We start from the raw sequence: 21,940 nt of genomic DNA, 5'->3' as shown, positions 1-21,940 counted from the left end.
GGGGACAAGTCTGCCTTAGGCCTGGTCTACACAAGGAAATTAGGTCAGTATAACTATGTCGCTCAGGGGTGTGAAAAATTCATTCCCCTGAGCGATGCAGTCAAACTGACCTAACCTCCGGTGGAGGCAGTGCTAGGTTGATGGAAGAATACTCCTGTCAACCTAGCTAGTACCTCTCAGGGAGGTGGAGTACTTACACCAACAGGAGAACCCCTCCTATCAACGCAGATAGTGTCTTCACTGCCAGGCCAGCTCCCTGCCAGGCTCCAGCGTTCCAAGCAGGTGCTTCGGGCGGCAATCTGCAAGGGGCGGCAGTCCGTGTGCCGGTAGGGCGTTTCCGTGGCGTGGCAATTCTGCGGCAGCCTCTCTCTTCAGCTGCCTGCGGCAGCAAATCAGCAGCAACTTCTATCTTGAGCCGCTTGAGGTGGCGGCAATTCAGTGGCAACTTTCTATCTGTTCAGCTGCTCATGGCGGCGGCAATTCGGCATGCTGCTTGGGGCGGCAAAAATGGTAGAGCCGTTCACTGCAGTGGTGCACTGCTGCAGCGTTTTAAGTGTGGACAAGCCCTTAGGCTGCTCACACTCTGTCACAAGGTCTCACTGGATTTGTTTTCCAAACCATTATTTATATTGTAAGCAGGGCATATTTCTATCCTTCATCTAAAAGAATGGCTGGGATTTTCAAAGGAAGGAGGGGAACCCCGCTCCCAGTGAATGTTGATGGGATTTGGGAACTGAACTATCTTAGACGCCTTTGAAAATCCCAGTCACTGCACCTAGTCCAGACTTAGCCCCTTCTGGAGTGTGACTCTTTTGGTTACTCCTACAACAGCCACCAAACATACATGTCAGCCTAACCTATCTCCTTTACCTTAGCTGTTCCTAGCTGCAAACTCTGTCTGTCCATCCTCCCCTTTCTCCCCACCCCATTCCTTCTGCTTCAGACAGATACTTCAGTCCCTGTTATTTGCCCTAGATCAGTGTTAGCTAGACAAAACTGATCAAACCTTGGAGTAATTGAGCAAAAATACCTCTATGTCTCTATTAACTGTACAAGCACCTGACATTAGGTTACCCAACAGAAGAGCCATGTATCCTTCTGCAAGGTCCCCAAATCTGTCACCCTGTTGTATACCTTTCCCCAACACACCCCAAGCAATGCCTAGAACATCCTCTCCTCCCTGTTGCACCTTTGCATAATCTATTTGGGATTCAGTACCAAAGGTCCACTTTCAAGCTACCCCTGCCATTCTCACCCAGTGGAATAGGATGGTTCTACTGGGGTCAGGACCACCCATGCCAATAGAGAAATTGTGCCAGAATTGTAAATCAACAACATAGAGATGTCAGCACTGTAAACAGATGACTAACATTTTTGACAGTATTACATTAAAAAAGAGGGACATAGGGTCTGTACAACGGTAGAATTTAGTCCAGGCTGAAAAGCAATAGAGAATAGCATCATTTGGCTACGAACAGCAACAACATAGGAACAAAAGTATCGGCAGAGATTAAACAGAAGAAAAACATGCACAGTTACACAAATGCAAGAGTATGGTCAACACTGGTTGATAAGCTGACCTGTTGCTCCCCAGGCTCTCCTGTAGGAGTATTTGCATAAGAGCTAGGAGATTCTCTCATTAAATTAAATGGCCTTGGGTTGAGATTGCTGTTATGCTGAATGTCTTTCCCATCTGCCTGGCAAACAAATCATATTGCTTTGTTTTTGATATCTTCCTGTTCAGTAAGCATTTGTAAAGTCTTATATTGCTATGTGAGGCTTATCAAGTTGTTGCGGCCTGAGTTAAATAGCAATCTTAACACAGATGTTGGAGTTCTGCAGAGGCATTTTCTTCCAGGGAGAGATGCAAGCTTCAACCACATTGTGGGGGGTTTCAGTTTGTTTTATGGCATAGTTGATTTTAAAAAAAATGTTATTAGGTGAGTGTTTAAAGACTTTAAAGGGGGGATTTTCAAAAGCATTTAACATTGGACAAATCTGCCGCTATTGAAACCAGTGGAAATTCTATCTGTGATCTCAATGGGAGCAGAGCTAGGTAAAGGCTGAGCCCTTTTTGCAAATCCTATTTTGAATTCTGAAATCCATCTACAGTATCTGGCTAAAAGCATAATCTGCTAGTGTGAGTCTTGCACAGAAGCACTTCTAGGCAGATAGGTTCCATGCATTATTCCCTTCTGCCATGTCCAACTCATCCTGGAATTTTTCTTTTAATCAGTATATAATTGGCCTAGTGGTAAATAAATCACAGTCTGTTTTCATGTTCCCAAATCTTCCATCCTTTGGAAGTGCAGTGGATGTCCAATTTAAAAAATGAAATTTGGAGATTTTTTTCCCACTCTCCAGATAACATTCTGAAACTGACTGTTAAAATCAGCAAGTATTGATTAGGCATAGTCATGAGTAATGCACTGAGTATATATAGTATTCTGGAAACTAAGTTATTTAAATGAACCCTTTTTTCTCCATATGCTAAATTTTAACTGGTCTCATTTAGCTAGCTCTAATTTTGCTCTATTCATTTCTGAAGTTAAACTTAATTAAATAATATATTTAGATGTATTGTTGATAACAAGGATTAAATATTTTAGATCCTTTTGGGGGTGGAGGGGGAAGGGAGGCTATCCAAATTTCCATTTGCTAAAATGTGGTGTGAAACTGCTTTCTAGAAATTTGGTTAAATCCTCTCACCCCCTATTTATTATAATTAAAATACTTTGATCAGCAAAGCAAATTGAGGATAATCGGTGCTGGTCTGATCAGAAATATTAACACATCATGTATAAATTAATTCATTGCACTTCACAGTTCCACGTGTGATCTGTTGTCTTCTATAGTTTTATCTAATTGAAACAATTAATGGTTCACCTCATCCCCAAACTGGATTTTTATCCCTTTCAACTGATTCCTTATACTTTATGCTACAACAGAACCATCATCCCACTGCCATTCTAGTTAACTTATAGGTCTCTGGCCACTCATCTAGAAAATTCTACTTTCTGTCAGGAAAAACATCCACATCAAACTGAATCCTAATCCAGCGTCTAAGGTACACACCAAGGCCATGAAAAATGTCATTGTAATTAGTTACATAATTCAATTCAGAACCTGTCTAGGCATCAGATATGTTATTGCAGAGATGAGCATGAGTTCACTTGTATGTTTTCTTTTTTTCCTTGACCATTTACTAAACGTCCACACTTTCTCTTAGTGACATGTATACCTTTTCAGAATCCCAAGGATTTCCACTCTTCCCTCCTGCCCCCTCCTTCGACTATTCACTTTCACTCTTCCAAACCTTCTGTATTTTTTTGTGTCATACCTTGTATCCTTAGGCAGATCCTTAATAAGATTAAATTGCCATAGTTCTACTTGACCTATTAAAATTTATACTAGCTGAGGATCTGCCCCAGCTTTTCTATCTAAGGAGAGCTGGCCATAGATCTTTTGGGAAAATATCAAAACCATTCCTGAAAGGGTCCGAAAGGTGGCTATCAAGAATTGTGAGGTTCTCTTCTGTTTACTTTCTGCAATGTTCTTGGCCCTTGGTATTGACCTAAGAGTGAAAGGACCACATAATACTAGTTCACACTCAGAAACCCCACATAATAGCACATTACACTATTACCAGACCACCAGCCTCACGTGTACATCCATACTGTAGACTCTACATTATTGATAATAGTATTATTGTACTAGTTAGCTAATACTAGACTAAATGTCAAATTTACTATGATAAATTAAAAGCTTTATCCTTTTCTAAAAAATAGTTAAAGTAGCTAGTATCATAACAATGTTTTCCTTTTAAACATAGACCAACGATGGGTCACTAAGTCCTCTGGTATCAATATCTTTAGCTGTTACTATACACTATATGGTACATTAGGAAGACTCAACATCCAGTAATACTAGGATTCAAGGCTTACTAGAAGGGACACAGTTGTTCTCCTGTAGTTAAGACTGTGTGTAGTACACAAAAAAAATTAAATATGTAAATTAACTATGGGCCCACCCATACTTTCAGAGTAGTATGTTACTCTTGGAGTATTGTTATTTGTATTACCATAGTACCTAAGGATATGTTTACACAGCCCATGGCAGCAAGCCTCCCAGCTTAGGTCAACAGACTCCTGTTAGCAAGGCTCATGCTGGTGCTCTAGCAATAGCTGTGTAGACAGCACTTGGAAGTTATGGCTTGGGCTGGAGATCAGGCTGTGAGGCCTCCCAAGCCCTCAGCTTCAGAGCACGAGTTGCAACATCAAAGAACTACCTAGATAGCTATTTTTAGAGCACTAGCGTGAGTCCTGCTAGCCCAAATCTGTCTACCTGGGCTGGGAGGCTCACTTTCATGGGCTGTTGAGACATGGGAGGCTGAGTCATAGACCAGGACAGCTGGGTGCAGTAAAAATACAGAACAAAAAGATGGTCCCTGCCCTATGGGGCTCAGTAGTTCCATTGATTGTAAGGTACTACTCAGCTTCAGTACGGGTGACAGAATCAGGCCCTATAATAGAAGCAATGCATAGATTTTTGGTCTAGATCAGGGGTCCCCAATATGGTGCCTGCGGGCGCAATGGCGCCCACCGGGTCAGTTGTGTGCTCCTGCTTCTTGCCGTTGCCACTTCTCGGCGGCATTTCGGCGGCGGGGTGTTTGGCACCCGCTACAGTCGTCTGGGAATAGGAATATGCTATTCCCACAGAAAGGTTGGGGACCACTGATCTAGATCCATTCATTTATTTTAAGATAAATAGATCCTGGTTGGAAATGGAAAGTTTGTCTTGAGTGAAATCAGAAGCCACTTAACACCACAGAATAACAAGGCAAATTGAAATGAAAAGTCCACTTTTAATGCTAAATTTCCAGGGTTTTACTCATACCTTTAGGGCAATATTTTCAAATGACAGCTGTATTTCTGGAGGCTGTTTAAAAATTAGGCCTTTAATGTAATTTTTACATTGTGCACAATCCAAAAATCTATCTAAGTAGTTGGACTCTATAATCCAACAATCACAGTAAATCCCTTTTTATATTGTTAAACACAATAAGTGTCCTTTGACAGGGCGATTCTATGTTACACATGCTAATGTGAATCAGAGAGCCCACAGAATAGCTCATGAATATCCCAAATACTATTCTGTACTCTAGTCAGAGATGTGTTTTACTTCACCATGGTCCTAAAATGCAATTTCATTAACCTTATTTCTTTCTCTTCCCTATGAGGAATAATTTTGTTGTAGCCTAGACTCACCAGGATACGATGTCATGGATACTGAGTAGACTAAATAATATTAGCATAATATTCACAGTCTTTGTCTCCAGCTGCCATGCATCACAGAAGAATATGTAATGACTGGCATCTGACAGCTTAATTTATTCAGCCTTATTACATTGGTTTGTTAATAAACTTTAATTCTAGATTTATTTTACTTATGAGGTATATAGCCATGCCCCACAGAGCCAAAGGAGGGATGTAATTTACTTTCCACTCTTCTCTTAATTTTTAACCTAATTGTGTAACATAAGGTTAACGTTAGAGTTCAGTTTAAACAAAACACACACACTCCATTATTTAAGCTTCTGACTGCTACTCAGAAGCAACCTCATTCTGGTTGCTCAAAACAAAAGCCGAATTCCAACAAGTATATTAACTATAGAGACTACAGATGAATGTAAAATCCAACCAAATTAGAAACGTGATATTTAATTTCAGATTGCTAGATGCAAAGTGATATTCTGGTTTAATAGGAATTTAGCTGTTTTGTCTTCTGTTTTTCTTACCTGGCTGAAACCAGATCTACTTATACTATGTCAGCATTGCTTGTAGTAAACTAATTTTAACTATTTATGAAGGATATGAAGTTTGTTTCTGGATCTGAACTTTTTCAAAGGACACTAGCCCAGGATTTGGATGACTACCACAGACTTCTTGTATGACTTTGGACAAACTACTTAGGGCCAGGTTTTTAAGATATTTAAGCTAAGGTGCCTAGGCACTTTTCAAAGTCCCTCTATGGTGATGCCTATCTACATCTTTAGATGCCTGAATACTTTAAAAAAATCTCTGTGCTTCAGTCCTCATCTGTAAAATGGGGTGATAGTACCTCCAAACTGCCAAGGGTGACATGAATCTAAACACATTAAAGACTGTGAAGTGCTCAGATAGTACAGTAATGGGGGGGCCATATAAATACCAAAGATAGATAAACTGTCCAAGGAAAAGAATAAGCGTATCACTAGCATACAACTGCAAATGGAATTTATGATGGTTGTTTCTTAGTCAGAAACAGTGATACAGAAACAACTCCCTCACAATTGCTAGATCACCAACTTTGGGAAAGCAGCAACAGCAGCAGATTCACATGCCTAATAATTTTGCAGTGTCTTAAACCAGGTTAAAAAAGATCCTTTACAGACACATTCAAATGCACCCTCTACAACAGAGGGAGGCAATCATCTGAGGTCCTGCACAAAATTGGGAAGAAAAGGGAAATTCAGCCCAAAGACAACGGGGGCATATTCCCAATCCAACAAAACAAACCATGGACTCCTTTATGTCTATGCAGCGCAGACCTCAGTTTTTAAGGTTTTGGCTGGACAGCCTCTGAAAAGTAAACAATGTGGAACTTGTTTTATCTGTTTCAAAAAGATATGACATTTCTCTCTGGATCTGAACTTTCCCAAAGGTATTATGTTCCATGATTCAGGGTTTTGGTTTGGCTCCATCTCTATTTCAAACATGCTTGCTTTCCAGGGGAAAATAATAAGCATAATAACTAAGAATTTTATAATAAATGTATAGAGAACTTTACATCCTCAAGACTCTGAAAGCACTTTGAAAATGGAGGGCTTGTCTACACAGGACAGTTTTACCAGTTATATCAGTATATTTCTAATACAGTTAAACCAATATTGTTAACCTATATAACTCCCATGTGGACTCGCTTGTTCCAAAATAAGAGTGGGTATTTTTGGTTTAGTTTAAATCTGTTCCAAAGTGACATAAGCTAAACCAAAAAAAGGTACTCTTACACCAGAATAAGAGTGTTCACATGCAGCATTATCCCGTGGTATTATTTCTCTTTAAATTCACACCTTAATTTATATCAATATAACTTTCCCATGTAGACAAGCCCTTTGAGTGCTATATAATTCTACACAGTGATCTTTTCATCCATCACCAAAAGGCAGCCCACTAGCAGTTCTGCAACACAGTGCAATACTATACAAAAGCTTGCGGCCGGAGGTGAAAATACCTATGACACTGAAAATCCAGGAGCTGTTTGGATAGGCAGAATGTGATTTAATATCCCTAGTCATGAGAAAAGTGCCAAACAGTGCTACAAATAGGCCGGATCATTATTAATTAATTAATTTAGCAATTATCTGTTGGCTAATTTAGTATGTTCTTTCCCTTTTTCTTTTAGCATAAGATGAAATGGGTTAATTAGTTTCCTGACACAATGTAGTAAAATGTAACTGGTTCATGAAGACGCTGTCCCACTTTTATCACATAAGAAGTAATCATTCTGTTGATCAAAGATCTCTTTTTATTTTGTTATTGTTTCCCCATTAGAACCTATATCCTTGGCAAACTGAGCTACATTACACAGCCTACCTTCCAACTCTACTAAACCAATTATGGCTTGTCTGTAAGTGCCAAGATTCAATCATATTTTCCCTCCTTGGCCAATACCAGCTGACTAGTGGAGCAACTGAGCAATAAATCAAAAACATTGGGTGCAATTCCACAGACCTTGGAGAAGACATGTAAAAGAACCCCATTCCCACTAATAGCCAAATACATTCTTGCTAGTAGCATATCTACCTGCATAGATTTGACACTGATGAGAGTAGGGAACTACAGTCATGTAATACCACCAATAATAATCAACATGAGACTCGTGAATAGAGCACAAAGCAAATGAATTTCAAGCCACATGTGTGTATACAACCATAGACCGCACACATGGCTATTTAGGAGTCTCATCCACAGCCCAGTGAGCCACTGGCTCAAGGAAACTTTGACAGACACAGGAGTGTATGAAGCCATTCTCAGGGCCGTGTCTTTCTCTGTAAGTGAACCCTTTAGCTCTTCACTGCATCTGCATGCTTGGCCCAGGAAGAACCTTGCCTGTGGTTAGCATCTCATAATGTAGGGACTCAGTAGAAAATAAAAAGCAATGCTTAGTACTCTAGGAGTGGCTGGAGAACAGATCCCATTATACAGAATTTTCATGTAGATGCAAAACAGTTCAGGGAGAGTGAGAAATCAGCATTTGTTGTAAAAGTACCAGAAGAAACTCACAGCAATCAGCACCTGTTTTCTGAAATCAGGCTAAGCTAGCAACACTATGTAAATTGTAAGAAGCTACTCAGCCGCACAAACACGAAATTGGGAATGCACATCTTGACTCTTCCACTAATCCTAACGGATAGTCTGCATTCTGTTAATACCGCTTATCTGAACTGTAGGGTCAGCCAGCAACCCTTCACTACTGTAACCGTGTATGACTGATTGAATGGATTTACAGCCGATATAAGAGTGGGATGAACACATATCTCTGTCATAGTCCTTCCTTGGAATGTGAATGCTGAGTTCTCCCCCTGGCTAGATTACAAAAGGTTAACCTTTGGCTTATCTGATAAGAATATTCATTTCCTAGCAGACAGTCTGAAATTCAGTTCCACAAAACTGGAGGTGGGACACACATAACTTGGAGGGCAGTTGGATTTGAAATATGTCAAAACATTTCCTCAGAATGGCAGTAATATTTTACTTGGGTCTGAACTTTTCAGGTGTCAATGGGAAATCTTAAAAAACACATTAAAACACCATTTCAGTGCAATGACAGAGAGAAGTAAGGGTCAGGGCCCAGGCACAGCTATACTGGATTCTCTGCTCTGCTAAGGCCACAATTTCTCCCTGGGCTGAGCAATGCAGAGACTCACCTGGTCTGCTTGATGATCATTTCTTCAGGGGTGTTTTTCTGATGTGCCTCACCATAATGGTTTGTGCCAACCAAATCTCAGGTAACAGGTTGTGACAGGTTACACATGTTACTTGACCCCACTGATGGCAGAACCCGATAAAGTCACATTAACAGTAGGAGATTTGCAGTTGTGCATTCCTACAGTTTGTTTTTAAGTATCATGGGGATACTGTTATGGCTGCTGAGCAGCAGCCAACACCTGCCTCTTGTCATTAGGTTCCTGTCCCACTGCTTTTCCTACCAGTTGCTGCCATGCTTCTTGCAGCACAGACAGCAGCCAGGGAAGAAGGAACAGGGCTAACGCTGCTCAGGGAAATGGGGATGGAGAAGAGGCGCCATTGACAAAACCCCCGCAGAAAATCATACTCTAGGCCATACAATGAGGTAAAAGTTGGATGTGCAAGTGAATGGAGAAAGACCATCTCATGCACTTCCCAGCTCCTTTCCCACTTCTTCCCCCACCCCTCCCCCCTGCCCCAACTTCAACTCAAATCTGTCCTGGGAAAAAATAGGTATAAGAGAGATAAAAGAAACAGAAAGAACAAAAAAGACTCTCAGAGCAAGTGTTTCCAGATCTAAAAGCCACAACTCTTTGAACTCCTGAAAGCAGAATGGTTAATCCCAAGCATGCAAACCTCATGAGTCACCCATCTCCTGACTCCCCAAATCATAATATTAGCTTAAAATCATGAAATTTAAATTTAAAATATATTTGGGATTCTTTTTACTTGTGTTCTGGATTGTTGGTTTTATATTATTAATTATTATTATTAGGGTGCACATGGGCCATGTTTTCAAACATTTTTCTACCACCACAAAGTCTAGAAAGCTTTTAAAAAAACTGAGAGCTGAGATTTTCAGGTATTCACGTGACTCCAGAAGCTGGAGGTTTAAGAAAATGGCCAAATATTGTTAGCTAAAGTCATAAGACTTAGCAACACCATAAAAATAAAGCAGCCTGGGGCACATGATAAAACCCTACCTGCAAATTAATCTCAAAAGGGATGAATTCAATATGATTGCTACTAGCAAATCAAGGAAGAAATCAGCTTTGGCTGTGACGTGCTGTCAATATTTCAACAAGGGGTTCCCCCAAATTATTCTCCCTTTACCTGTGATAAACCCCTTGGTCTGATGAATAGGGGAACAAGACTGGAGAATATGTACACTTGTTTTCCAAGTTAAACAAAAATGCTTTCCGTAACCAAGGAAGGAGATGAGATGCTTACGTTAAAAGCTGGAAATTTACTTTGCCTTGAAAAAAAATATGGAGTACATTAAAAATATAGCACAGCGTTCAACTCTTAATTTGAAGTGGCGGGTAAGATACCTTGATGGGGGAATATCCCCCTGGGAATTATTTTATAAAGTGCCTGCCAATTGGTGTAACTGGCAGTTCTCGAGATGAGGTCTTTCTGCATCTGATATGGTATCCATATAGGATCAGCTCTATGAGAGAGAGGTAAATCCTCTACACCTGATCTTCAATTTATTGGTAGAATTTTAACGAGACTCCTGGGAATCCCCAAGAGTCCTATGTGGCATGTAACTGCCCTGTAACCTGAAATAGTGGAGGAACAAAACACTTTTCTTTTTGTTCTGTGTTTGTACAGCGCCTAGTACAATGATGCCCTGGTTGCTGACTAGGCTCCTAGGCACTATGGCAATACAAATAAGAAATGATAATAATATTAAATAATAAACAGTGGTGTAGAAAATGTAATAGCTGGGAACAAAGTTTTCAAATATTCCCTTCACAGTTACTACTTACTGTTATATGAGTGCCACCTAGTGGTAAATCACATCACCAACATTTTTCTCTTTTGTAGTAAGATTATTTTCCTTTTGCATTTTATTTGCATTATAAGAAGAATTTAGTGGGAGACAAACCAATGACTGTTGTTTTCTTAATTCTGAACAAGTGGTGCTGGAACAATTTTTATAGTGTGGGTGCTGAAAGCCATTGAACAAAACTAAAAACTGTATATGCTGGAAAACACTTCAAACCGGAGGTGCTGCCACATCCCCAGCACTCCTGCTCTGAACTGTATGGAGATCTCATAAAACAAATAATTTTCTGCACAAATTATTCTATGAAGTTTAGAAGAAATGAGTAGGCCAAATCCTGAAAGGCTGACTTAGGCAAAATTCACATTGAAACTTGAGCAAAAGCTCCAGAGCCTGACTCTTTGTTTTTCATAGATTCCAAGGCCAGAAGGGACCACTATGATCATTTAGTCTGACTTCCTGCATGACAGACCATAGAACTTCCTCAAAATAATTCCTAGAGCAGATCTTTTAGAAAAACATCCAATCTTGATTTAAAAAATTGTCAGTGATGGAAAATCTGCCAAAACCCTTGGTAAATTATTCTAAAGGTTGATAACTCCCACTGTTAGAAATGTATGCCTTATTTCTAGTCTAAATTTGTCTAGCTTCAACTTCCAGCCATTGGATCATGTTATATCTTTCTCTGCAAGACTGAAGAGTAAATAATCAAATATTTGTTTCCCATGTAGATAGGTATAGACTGTAAACAAGTCACCCCTTAACCTTCTCTTTGTTAGATTGAGCTCTTTGAGTCTATCACTATAAGGCATGTTTTCTAATCCTTTAATTGTTCTCATGGCTTTTCTCTGAACTCTCGCCTATTTATCAACATCGTTCCTGAATTGTGGGCGCCAGAACTGGACAGTGTTCTAGTGGTGGTCGCACCAATGCCAAATACAGAGGCAAAATAACCTCTTTCTACTGCTACTTGCGATTCTCCTGGTTATGCATCCCAGGATCGCATTAACTTTTTAGGCCACAGTGGCACATTGGGAGCTCATGTTCAGCTGATTATCCACCAGGACCCCCAAATCTTTTTCAGAGTCAGAGCTTTTACACAACTTTAATTCTTTTCCATGTAGTCTAATTCAGCATCTCTAAAGTACAGTCTAAGCAGAATTAGATTAATGGTCATTTTACACATTGTGAGTAGTCCCATGGGCTGTGCATGACTGAGGCCATAGTTATTAAGAATATCTATAAAAACACAGTACCCATTCATTTTAGAAAAACTGAATTTTTTTATAGCTGTGGGACTATTGCTTCATAGATATTGTCAAGTGCGGGTCACAGAAGATATATTATATTACATATATTAATCCAAATCCTGTTTGCTTTACACCTACTTGATTTCAGTTAGACTATTCAAGGGAGTTAGACAAGCAGGGTTTTGCCTATCATCATGTAATTTTCCCGCTGCTCTCCTTTTACCACATATTTAAAGGAGGATATTCGTAGCATGCTATATTAAAAAGAAAACGAACATATACAAATAAACCTGATGGAAAAATATCAATGCTCCTGGAAAAAAAGCCTGTTACTCAGATATGATAAAAATGGCATTTTTAGGACTATTTTCTCTCTAGGTAGAACATAATCACCTTAGTAGCTGCGTCTCTCCTGATAAGTTCTGCTTAAAAAACAGTAAAGAGTCAAAGCCCTGGAGCTTAGCACCTGTGCATAGAGTCTTCTGCATAGTCTGATGCAGATTGTGACTACACTAGCCTTGTGTTAAATGTTTCCATCATTGCAGCTCCATTGGTGGTAGCATTGGTAGGAGTGCTGTTGTAAACTAACTGCCAGCATCTTAAACGTGCCCTTCCTGCTCTTCTAAGAGGCTGCTGCTTCCTTCCTGCAGCCTACTTTCCAAACCTCTTATGTAGCCTATGGAGCCTAGTCCACCTCCAACCCTCACCTCACCTCCCTAATCCTTCTCCATGCCTGCCCAAGTTTCTCTCCGCTGGTAGCTGCCCTGAGGAGGAGAGGGAGCTGGGTAGCAGAGCAGAGAAAAGGAATAGCCCAACTAAGATTAACTTTGTCCCATGATTTTTGAAAGCATCTACAAAATCTGTAAGAATGTAATCATTAAAAAATACCTTTACAATATTTATCAAAAAGAAACATTTTCCTTACTTCTTTTGCAGCAATGGATTGTCTGTGGAATGATTCATCTATTCTCTGTGCATCTGTTCTCTTTTGGGTATTCTTGAACCCTTGGTGTGCTTCTACTCAGTCAGGTGCATAGATAAGGCAGAGTGGAGTTCAAATGGACTATGCCTTCATTTCAAAGGCATTAAATATTCTCCTTGACCCTGTCCATTGCTGCTACAACCAGTTCAGTTCCGTGAGGGTTTTAACAACATTGATAGTTCTAGGGGTTTTTTTCTGGTTTTTTTTTTCTGTTCTCTCTTCTTTATCCTTCATTTTGTTCTGCTGTTTCTATTTCATGTTAGAAAACTTTGCAGACACATAAGTCTTGTCAAGTAAAGGTCAACTACATTTCATTTATATATCCCACAGCTGAACTTATATTATTAAATGTATTTTCAATAATGTGGGCAAATATGACCAGCACAAAGACTGCTCAGTCTTTGGAACACTTGCAGAAAACCAAAGAACAGTGCAAACCCTCATGAAAACAAAAATGGCTTTGTGATTGACAAAAGACTATGACCCTAATGCTGAATTTGTTGCATGGAAGCAGAACCCTGCTTCCACATGAAGCCCCACTGAAGTCAATGGGTACATCTACACTGCAACATAAGCCCATGCTTGAGCCCAGGCTCAAGCCCAACTCCCTTTGCGTTAACACTGTAACTATGCTAACCCAGGGCTCAGATCTCAGGGCTGGAGGGTCCAAGCTTGAGTTAAGCTGGATCCACAGTCCAAGTCCTTATTACTTTGCACTGTAGACACAGCCCCGCTTGACTCAGGTCCCAGGAGTATCCCACAATTCTGCAGGACAACTTTCTTAGTCCTCTTTATCCAACAATCTGCAATCCATTCTAGTGAAAACAGAATCCACCCATTCCTTTGCAAACAACAGAAGCTCAGGTCAATGTTAACCCATTCTCTTCTGATCACTGATCTGCAAGCACACTGTCAGAGAGTCTTCTGGATTTGCAATGGAGAGTGAACTGAACAAGCCTTTTGCAAAGCAAGCTACTTCCTGGAAGCTTTACTTCCAGGATAAGCAGTAAAGTTTTTCCACGGAGCACCACGGTCTTAGGGTTTCGCAGCTGCATTTCAGGCGTAGGTGGGCGGCTGGTGCTAGGGACTCTGGGATATGGTATTTTGACTCGATTGTCACCATTTCTCAGTGGGTCATAGCTGAGGATGCCAAATTCAGGACAAACTGCTGAGAAATAGGGCAGACGCACCTCAAACTGGTGATTATCTCATTAGATTATGCCAAGCCAGTAACAAAAGTAAATTTCTGTCTCACCACACTGGTTAACAAGAAGTTAAAGACACAGTCTCCTTAGGCATTTCAACCCTTCTCTCACCACTCAGACACTGGGCTCTAAGATGAGTGGTTACTGAAAACCAATTTAATCAAAAATAGAATTCTTCTAATCCCAGAAAATCAGCCACATAGCCAGGTCAATATATAACTCAGATCTTACCCAATAATCAAGAGTGTTTAATAAATCCCAACACAATTTACGGAAGATCTTTAAAATGGTTTGTTTCAGAGTGACAATCAGAACAATTTCATGTGCTGTCTTTCAATACTTTTAAAAATACATATTAACTGTATTTTAATAATCTTTCAAGCCTCATGGCACAAACTTCTGTGGGGATTTTGGAAATAAAGAGCCACGTTGTCCCTTACATACATCGTTCCCATATGAAAGACTAGAAATGGTGTACATTTCCGATTGCCAAGTTCCCTTATCAGTTTTCCTCTGTGGGTTTGAGAGAATAGGTTTGTTCCCGCCCCCACTGCCTTTTTTAGTCCTCTATGTCTTCCCTTCCTCCTGATGTTCACCCAACTATGCTTTGCTAGGGAGTTTCACTAAGTAGGATGGGAAGCCATACAAGTTAATGCTGACCTAATTAGTGTTCATTTGTGACAGGATTAGTGTGGGATGATGCCATAGAAAGCAGCCATCCTTTGCTTTACCTAAAATTTGCATAGTTATGGAACTCTGTTAAGGTGCATCTATGTTACAGGAATCAGTTATAACTAGATCACAGGACAATCATTCCTAAACTAGATCTGCAGATGGGGTTGTATGTTGTCATGTATACATGCCTAGAAATATCACCTGAGCTGGATCTATGTGACTGGCTTTGAATGTACGCCTTTTCCCTCCCTAATATATCTTATTTTAATTTTGGGAGGGGGGTGGCAGAAAAAGGGAGGAAATAACTGGGATAATTGAAAAAACATTTTAGAAATCAAGAAAAATAGAAGATTACTTTTAATTAAGGAAAGATAGCTGCAAGATAGTAATTAACTATTTTAAATTTACAGCTATGCAGAAAAGCATTGGTCCCAGCAATAATATTACGTAAATTAAAATGGCATCTTAGGGTAGCCAGATTTGCATTTGCAGATGTTTGGGTTTATATACATTCTCAATGAAAAAAAATAATGGTAATCTGTATGCAGGTGATATCTTGCAATGCTGTTGGCAGCCTTTACCCTAGAGCAGGCAATCAAGAGCAGCAAGCAGGAATAGTGCCAGTGTTTGGGGGAAGATAGTCCCTTCCTGACCTCCTGAGGTCCCTTCCAACCCTGATATTCTATGATTCTATTCTCTGATTCTTTGATTCAAAATATGGGACATCTGACTGCAATAAGATTAATTTCTTCATAAATTCATTTGGATTTTAGAGCAATCACAATTTGGTTTCCCTCTCCTAATTCAGACTGTCACTCCAGGAAGATGGCATTTTCTTTTAGGCAACAACTGTATTTCACTAATCAGCCCAAGGAAGGGTAAATGAAGCACTTGAGTACATTTTCATCTTTGGCATACTCGAATAAGGTCCTCAACTATGTAGCCAATTGGTGTTGGTTGATTTCTATTTCTATTTTATTTATTTTTAGCAGTTTAGCTGGTGATGATATTTTACGGTAGGTGTGCAGCTCATGAATGAACACCAATATTTGTTAGGAACTCAAGTTAAGGTTTCTTTTCATTATTATTATTTGCATTCCTTTATCCTTCCTTCTTTCTCTGCCCCACTCTCTACAGATTATTTTTTAATTTTATTCTTGTAATCTACAAACACTACCATTCTGCCGCTTTATTCCTATATTGTGCTAAGGTGATCTTTCTCAAAGCTTGCTATCCTGAGTGATTGAGACAATCCACCTTGCTATACTCAGCGGTGGCAATTCAACATAGCAAAGCAGGAAGGGGCCAATTGATACATTGTGCCAAAGTGAGAAACTGTCCACTGTACCAGATGATTCACTACAACCAGCAGAAATGCACGCATTATATAGCAATTAGGAGCTATGCTTTAGGGTAAACATTACTCACTATACATTACCTACATATACGGCCACACTGAGGCTTAGCTATGCATATTCAACTCTGATTTCACTGCAACTTGACACTAATATGGTCTGCAGAAAATAAGCACGTGGGACTTACCTGGTGCTGAGGGAGGGGATTATGAAATAATTATTGCTTTCTAAATTTCTAGTTGTAACTTTGGTTTCTGACTCATCCTACCCACAGTGCTGCCAACTCTGGTAATGTTATTGTGAGAGCCATAATATGTAGATTTTTTTCTTAAAGCCCCAGTTCCTGGACTCATGTGATAATGTGAGAATCTCAGATTTCATATTTTTTAAAAGTAAGTTTCTAACCCGCATGGTTGCAGAGAACCCCAAGGCTCAAACACCAGAAAGCAAATAAAAAGAAACCAGAAGTATTTTTTTTAAACTGCAGGATTTTTAAGGCACTCTTTTTTATTCTGAGGGCCTGACTCATGGTTTTTGAATGTGTGGGGTTGGCAATACTGTTAACGAATGATGAACTCATCATGTCTCTGTGCCTTTCTGCAATATGTTATAAGGGTGCCCAAAGATTTAAGTTAATAACCCTGTATTAAAAGTCGGATTGTTACTATTATTAGAAAATCTTAAAAATAGGATGGTTACTATAATGGCTTGCTTACAGCAAAATTTAGTTTACTGCAAGCTGGGGTGTCAATCTATCCCAAATTAGCATGCACACTCTCACTGCTATTTTGATAACGGAGTTTAAGCTATTACTCTAAAGTAAAAATAAAGAGATGATTCTGGCATGTCACACTACATTGTGGCAACAGAGACTCATCCCACAAACAGGGCTGTATAGGAGGGGACTGAAAGGGCCAGAGACACACAAACATTGGACAGCCAGGCACATACACACTGAGGGGCAGGCAGACACAAACACACAGGGGTAGGCAGATGCAGATACAGTCACGGCCATAGGCGCCAACTTTGTGGGTGCTCTGGGGCTCAAGCATCCATCGAAAAAAAATTAGAGGGTGCTTAGCACCTGCAGGACCGGATTAAGCTTTTGTGGGCCCCAGCACCCGAACTGTGGCCCCACCCCCATTTGACCTCTTCCCCCTACCCCACGAGGCCCCGGCCCCGCTCGGCCTCTTCCCCCCAAGACCCTACCCACTGCTCGCATGGGGGAGGAGGGGAGCAGACAGGAGCACCCACTGGCAAAAACAAAAGTCAGCGCCTGTGCTCAGGGCAGGCAGGCAGATACACACACGCAGACACACACAAACACACACACATTGTCCCTTACATGTGTGCAGGCAGCCCTAGACGCACAGGGGCAGACAGACTGGCAGGTGCACACTCACACACGGGGCAGGTAGAAGCAGACAATCACAGGGCCAGACAGGCACAGGCACACAGGGCTACACACACACATGGGGCAGGTGGGTGCGCACATGTGCACAAACACACACAGACAGGTGGGCACACACACAGGGTGGGTGGTTGGACACATACACACAAGGGCGGGCAGGCGCGCACACATACATATGGTAGGGTTGCCAACTTTCTAATCGTGCAAAACCTAACCTGACCCAGACCTGCCCTGAGGCCCCACTCCTGCTCTGCCCCTGCCCCCACTCACTCCATCCCCCCGACTCCATTGCTCACTCTCCCCCACCCTCAGTCACTTTTACTGGGCTGGGGCAGGAGGCTGGGGTGCAGGAGAGGGTGAGGGCTCTGGCTGGGGGTGTTGCTCTGGGGTGGGGCCAGAAATGAAGGGTTCAGGGTGTGGGAGGGGGCTCTGGGCTGAGGCGCAGAGCTGCGTTGCAGGATGGGGTGAGGGCTCCGGCTGGGGGTCCTGGCTCTCGGGTGGGGCTGGAGATTACGGGTTTGGGGTTCAGGAGGGGGCTCCAGGCTGGGACCGATGGGTTCGGAGTGCAGCAGGGGGCTCAGGGTTGGGAGTTAGGGTGTGGGAGGGTGTGCAGGCTCTGGGGTAGGGCCAGAGATGAGGGGTTTGGTGTGCAGAAGGGGGCTAAGGGCTGGGTAGGGGGTTGAAGTGTGGGAGGGGATGCAGGCTGCAGGTTCCAGGAGGGAGTTTGGGTGTGGGAGGGGACTCAGGGCTGGGGCAAGGGGTTGGGATGTGGGAGGGAGTGAGGGCTCCGATTGGGGGTGTGGGCTCTGGGATGGAGCCGGGATGAGGAGCTTGGGGTGCAGTAGGGGGGTCAGGGTGCGGGCTCCAGCTGGGTGGCACTTACCCCTGCCTGCCCTAGCTTCACGCGGCTCCCAGAAGGCTCCTCCTAGGCAGAGGGGCCAAGGGGCTCTGTGCACTGCCCGTGCCCGCAGGCACCACCCCTGCAGCTCCCATTGGCCACAGTTCCCAGCCATTGGGAGCTTCAGAGCCGGCGCTGGAGGAGTGGGGCAGTGCGCAGAGCTTCCCTGATTGCCCCTCTGCCTAGGGCAGAGGTGGGCAAACTTTTTGGCCCAAGGGCCACATCGGGGTTGCGAAACGATGGCCTGGGTAGGGAAGGCTGTGCATCCCCAAACAGTCTGGCCCCCGCCCTCTATCTTCCCCCTCCCATTTACCACCTTTTGATTGCCCCCCTCAGAATCATAGAATATCAGGATTGGAAGGGACTCAGGAGGTCATCTAGTCCAACCCCCTGCTCAAAGCAGGACCAATCCCCAACTAAATCATCCCAGCCAGGGCTTTGTCAAGCCTGACCTTAAAAACTTCAAGGGAAGGAGATTCCACCACCTCCCTAGGTAATGCATTCCAGTGTTTCACCACCCTCCTAGTGAAAAAGTTTTTCCTAATATCCAACCTAAACCTCCCCCACTGCAACTTGCAGCCATTACTCCTCCTTCTGTCATCTGCTACCACTGAGGACAGTCTAGATCCATCCTCTTTGGAATTCCCCTTTCAGGTAGTTGAAAACAGCTATCAAATCCCCCCTCATTCTTCTCTTCCGCAGACTAAACAATCCCAGTTCCCTCAGCCTCGCCTCATAAGTCATGTGTTCCAGTCCTCTAATCATTTTTGTTGCCCTCCATTGGACGTTTTCCAATTTTTTCACATCCTTCTTGTAGTGTGGGGCCCAAAACTGGACACAGAACCCCTGACCCATCCAACCCCCTCTGCTCCTTGTCCCCTGACCACCACCTCCTGGGACCCCTGCCCCAACCGCCCCCTTGGGACCCCACCCCCATCCAACCCCCCCGCTCCCTGTCCCCTGACTGCCCCGACCCCTACCCACACCCCCGCCCCCTGACAGGCCCCCCGGAACCTACAACCCATCCAACCCCCCCCACTCCGTGTCCCCTGACCGCCCCCTCCCAGGACCCCCATCCCTAACTGTCCCCCAGGACTCCACCCCCATCTAACCCCCCCTTGCTCCCTGTCTCCCCCCCCACCCAGGACCCTCCGACCCCCCGGGACCCCCCCCATCCAACCCCCCCCGCTCCCTGTCTCCTGACAGCCCCTGCCCCCCAAAACTCCACCCCATCCAACCACCCCCTGTCCCCTGACTGCCCCCCGGGACCTCCTGCCCCTTATCCAACCCCCGTTCCCCTTATCAGGCTGCTCAGAATGGCAGGACAGGCTTATTGGAAAGCCTGGGAGGTGGGCGGGCGCAAGCCGTGCTACCCGCGCGGCAAGCTTAGAGTGCGGGGGAGGAGGGACAGCAGGGGAGGGGCTGGGGGCTAGCCTCCCCGGCCGTGAGCTTAGGGGCCGGGCAGGACAGTCCCACGGGCCGGATGTGGCCCGCGGGCTGTAGTTTGTCCACCTCTGGCCTAGGGGCTGCAGGGAAATGCCAGCTGCTTCTGGGAGCCACGCGGAGCCAGAGCAGGCAGGGAGCCTGCCTTAGTTCTGCTGTGCCGCTGACCGGACTTTTAATGGCCTGGTCAGTGGTGCTGACGGAGCTGCCAGGGTCCCCTTTTGACCGGGCGTTCCAGTCAATAACCGGATACCTGGCAACTCTAACACTCGGGCACACACACACACGGGGCAGGCAGTCACACACCCCTGGGGTGGGCAGATGTATACACACACAGTGGTAGGCAGGTGCACACACCCATGCACTCTGGGGGGCAGGAAGCACACCCAGGCCCACACAGGGGCAGACACGTGCAGACACACATGGGGACAGGCAGAAACATACACATGAGTAGGCAGACACATACATGGGTGCCTGTGGGCACACACACAGCAGTGAGTGCACATACATAGGCAGGTGGGCATATGCACACAGGTGCTGGAACAATTTGTATAGTGGGGCTGCTGAGAGCCACTGAACCAGCGATTTCCCTAGACCCCCACCTCAGTTTTGTGAACTAATTACATGCAGTGTGGCCAATTTAGTGATTTTTTGGAAATTTGAATTGAAATTGAAACATTAATACACACTTTAAAAGCATATACAGTGTATGATAAAATGTGTATCTGAAAAAGTATAATTGATTTGAAAAGTATGAACATAGACTAGCTTCCTTATACAGCTGTTGTTTTTTTTGACAATGTCAGTGCATTCATTTTGGCGATGTTGGCCAACCTAATAATTTCAAATTATGATTTGTAAGCAAAGTCTAAATGAGCTCTCCCTGACAGCTAGTGATGAGCTGGAGGCTGGGCGGAAAGGCTTCAGGACCAGATTATATTTACATTCACACCTAATCTACTTAGGTATCCAGCAAACAGGGCTGTGTTGCCCAAGTGATAAATTTTGGCTGGGGTTGGGTTACAAATCACTTGAATGGGGTGGGAGGGAAATGAAATGTTGTTATTCGTATTGTATGAGTAAAGGGCAGTAGAAGTGTACTTAGCCTGTGCTGATTGAGGGCATCAATAAAGAGGGTGGGGACAGGTGTTTTGCTTGATGGTCTGCCTGAGTCACAAGTACTATTTGACCTGCCCCTCTCCGCTGTTTAAAGACAGATCTGATTAGGCTCCACATATAGTCTTTTGTTTTGTTAAGTGACCACTACAGCTGAAATTACTGATTATCAGGTCAAAGTGCTTAGACCTGCTGTGGGATACTGTTTCTGTGGAAGAGATGGCTCAGCCTGCACTAGCAGTGAGGTTCCCCCACTGAGAGCTCAACTGAAATCACTGATAGTTGGGTGGAACCTCAAGAGACCAACTCGCAGAGGTCACAGTGGCACGTGGCAGCAGAAGGTGATGGTGCAGGGCCATTGGCAACAGAGCGATGGAGTGAACGGTGGCACAACGAACAACAGTGGCCAGAGCGAACAGTGAGCAGCTGGAGGAATGAGCAAGGTGCCTTCTTGCCCCCCACCTGGGAGGTAAACTCATGTGAAAGCACCTCTGAACTCTGAGTCTCCACTAACCAACGACAACACCGGTGAGTGGGGTGCAGTGGAGGGAAAAGTGAGGGGCACGTTAAATAAACATTTGTTTGTTGGACTATATTTTAGTGACTTTGCTCCAGAATGCTAGGTTTGTGACTGGGAATGGAAACTTATATAAATATGTTTCCTAGTAGGCCTGATGTTTGTCGGTCAACGTGTTCCCATTTATTGAAGTTACAAAAGATGGCTACTGGTGCACCCTTGCAAAAAAGCTGATGAAGAAAGAAAGCTTTCCAATGCTATAATTGGTAAAAGTGGAGGAGCTTGCTTTGT

General features: G+C 43.3%; 1 long non-coding RNA gene across 1 annotated transcript in view; it reads left to right on the top strand.

The window, feature by feature from the left end:
* The window catches only part of LOC141981407 (uncharacterized), an 84,298-nt gene extending 62,800 nt beyond the window's left edge, over window positions 1-21,498 (top strand). Inside the window, exon 3 of the long non-coding RNA XR_012637766.1 lies at window positions 21,306-21,498. This is a non-coding gene — a long non-coding RNA (uncharacterized LOC141981407). The remainder of the gene's footprint in view (window positions 1-21,305) is intronic.
* Window positions 21,499-21,940: the final 442 nt, after the last annotated feature.

Source organism: Natator depressus, chromosome 2 (genome assembly GCF_965152275.1).
Source record: "Natator depressus isolate rNatDep1 chromosome 2, rNatDep2.hap1, whole genome shotgun sequence".
Lineage (NCBI taxonomy): Eukaryota > Metazoa > Chordata > Testudines > Cheloniidae > Natator > Natator depressus.
The sequence above is the reverse complement of the archived record's forward strand: the minus strand, read 5'-3'. Positions and strand labels throughout refer to the sequence as shown.